The sequence below is a fragment of the Sciurus carolinensis genome, unplaced genomic scaffold (genome assembly GCF_902686445.1).
Source record: "Sciurus carolinensis unplaced genomic scaffold, mSciCar1.2, whole genome shotgun sequence".
NCBI classification, from domain to species: domain Eukaryota; kingdom Metazoa; phylum Chordata; class Mammalia; order Rodentia; family Sciuridae; genus Sciurus; species Sciurus carolinensis.
Window position 1 is genome coordinate 660,578 of NW_025920211.1, and position 2,780 is coordinate 663,357.

A 2,780-nucleotide genomic window follows, 5' to 3' on the forward strand; every position below is an offset into this window, starting at 1 on the left:
TTAACTGCAGTGACATCAAGATTAATTGCTGGGAAAGAGAAACCTCATGGAGCACTTCCAGTGATTTCAACAGGCAACTAATTATGTTGTGAGCATTTCAACAGATGTATACCCAGAAATAAATGTATGCCCTGAACACAATTGCATTCTTCCTTTAGTTTTCCAGCTGTTTCTAGCTTGAAACTGGCTTATAAAAATCTAGAAATAACTCTGTAAAGAGATCACACTCACTACTTGATTGATTGTCATGACACTAGCCCTAACTTCCAATTACAGCTGTGGTTGAAAAAATTAGCAAATAGCTAGTTCTACAGGAGAAAAAAGAATGAAGTCAAGTTGAATGAAGCTTTCTTAGAGCACAGGGATTCTGTCGCTGACCAGATAATCTCAGGACCAGTTACTGAACCCATAGAAACTGAATGCAATATAAAATGTCAGACTTTTCATAGGCAATATTAAGTGTTATCTTTGTAAATATAAATCATTGAGCATGTAATTTTTCTTTCTCTCAACAGTGCTAATTGATCTCAGGCTTAAAACACGTGAGAATCACAAAAATTATATAAGAGGTTGAGAAAGATTAAAGAGCTAATTTTTGCCTACAAGTGTGGGTTGAGGATCTTGATCCTTCATATCATACTTGCAACTAGAGAACAAATACAAAAACAAACACACCATGTTATACATTATACAAAGTGTAAATCTACAAACACAGGCATACTAATTAGAGTTGTTCCTCAGAAGCACAGTTCCCTCCAGTTCCTTAGAGAGGAGGAGGAATGTGGATGGGATGATTTTCATTATGTCATACGCCTTTTCATGTCTTAAAAAGTTTGTAAAAACAGCCTCAGTAGTGCAACTTCATGTGAAAACAAAAGCTCTAAAAATAAATTACTTTTGAAGAAACATGGGTTCCTCTGTCTGCAGCTCAGAATTCATCATGTCATACTAAAGTCTCCTGAAAATCTGTGGCTTGGCTGCCCAAAAACAAATCATACTTGTTGACAATCTCCTCCTTAGTAAGCTTGCCATCCTTGTTTTGATCCCACTCACAGACTAGGTGCCTAGCTTCTGCCTCTGTATGGTCATAGTCTGAGGGAAGTATCCAGTCTTTGGTTTCTTCCTTGTTCATCTTCCCATCATGGTTCCCATCAGTTCTCAAAACTGAACTGCTCTTGCTCTGTCTTCACCCATTTTGGCTCAGTCACATTTCCATTATGGCTGTACATGTCACCAATATACTCTTCTAGATCAATGAAACCATCACATTCTAATCTATATACTCCATTGTTTCCTGCACTACTAAGTCCTTCATATGGTCATATTCCTCAGGGTGCAGGAAAGCTGTGAATTCTTCCTTTGAGGCAATAAGGTCCCCATCTCTGTCTGCCACCTAAAACCTCAGCTCATCTCTAACCATCATTTGTTTATAGTTAAATCCACCATCAGGGTCTGGGTCATTAAAATGTAGCCATAGGTGGCATTTTTCTATTCTTCCCAGGAAATGAGGCTGTCCTCATTGAGGTCATGCCCCTTCCAGGATGTTGCTCTACATCCTCGTATATCTGGCATTTTTGTGCAAATTTAATCCAGTCTTTGAGCTCATCCACAGTGACAAACCTGTCCTTGTCACCATCTATTTTACTTACAATCTTTCTAAGCCTTTCCATGCTCACTTCTGGTGTCAGCTGATCAAAGACTTCTACAGAACCCAAGGCACCATGATCACAATCAAAACTCTGAGCATCATTGTGAACTTTGTCATTGAGTTGAGGTTCATAATGTACATGGTTCTTCTTTTCTGTAGGTTTGCTCAAGGTAAAGGCTGTGCACAGGGACAAGCACATATAGAACTGTCACAGGTCCATGACAATCAGATCTTTCTCCACAGCCTCACAGCCCAAGTTCCCTTGCCCTGTTTCACCCACGGGTTCAGATCAAAAGCTCAGGCCATCATTTTCATTTCAAAGTCAAGAGATGTACTGCTATTTTGTTTCAATTAATATCCCTTAACTGGTTGTCTAGTTAGATGTTGAAAGTATTAATGTTTATTATTTTTATGGCCATTATATACCTGAAATATCCAACCAACCACTGAAATATACAACCAGATGGCTATCTTGGAGGAACCTGTTATGTTAAATAAATTGTCAAGAATCTAAAAGTGAAAAAGGTATGTGATTTTAAAAAAAGAATAAAATAATTAAAAATAAGGGAAAAAGAAATATTTTGAGTTCAGAAACTGAAAAAGTCAAATGATTTTCAAATTTGATTGTGTCCAATTTGAGAGCATGCATTTTTAATAAAATAACATGGGTTTTATTTTTCAAAATGTTCAGTTTTAGTTTAAAAAAACTTATATATTAAAAAATAGTAAGATACAACCCATACATCGCAAATACTCAGTGACAGATGATTGTGTTCCATTAATAGTCACATTTGCTTCTGTTGAGTGACTAACTGCCTATCCTTACTCAGCAATGCACGTAGGCTCAGGAAGAACTGTTCATGACTCTTCTGCTTTGGGACAAAGAGAGGTGGTCACCCTCACCTTTTTTCCCTGTTGGGAAAAGGCGATCATATCCTTATGCAGCCATTTTAAGCTCCATATTTTCATTCTTTACAACCCATTTTTAACTCACTTCCCTTTGCAGATCAAGAAAATAAAATGTTCTCTTTGTGTGACACGGTTGCAATGTGATTATGATAGCAATCATTTGCAAAATGATTGCACAGGTGCAAGATGAGGTTGAAACACTGAGAGAGGTGGAGAGATCTGG

General features: G+C 37.4%; 1 pseudogene; it reads right to left on the minus strand.

Annotated features, from left to right (window-relative positions):
* Positions 1–928: 928 nt before the first annotated feature.
* LOC124975106 (calumenin-like) lies at positions 929–1,874 on the minus strand (annotated as a pseudogene).
* Between the last annotated feature and the right edge of the window lie 906 nt (positions 1,875–2,780).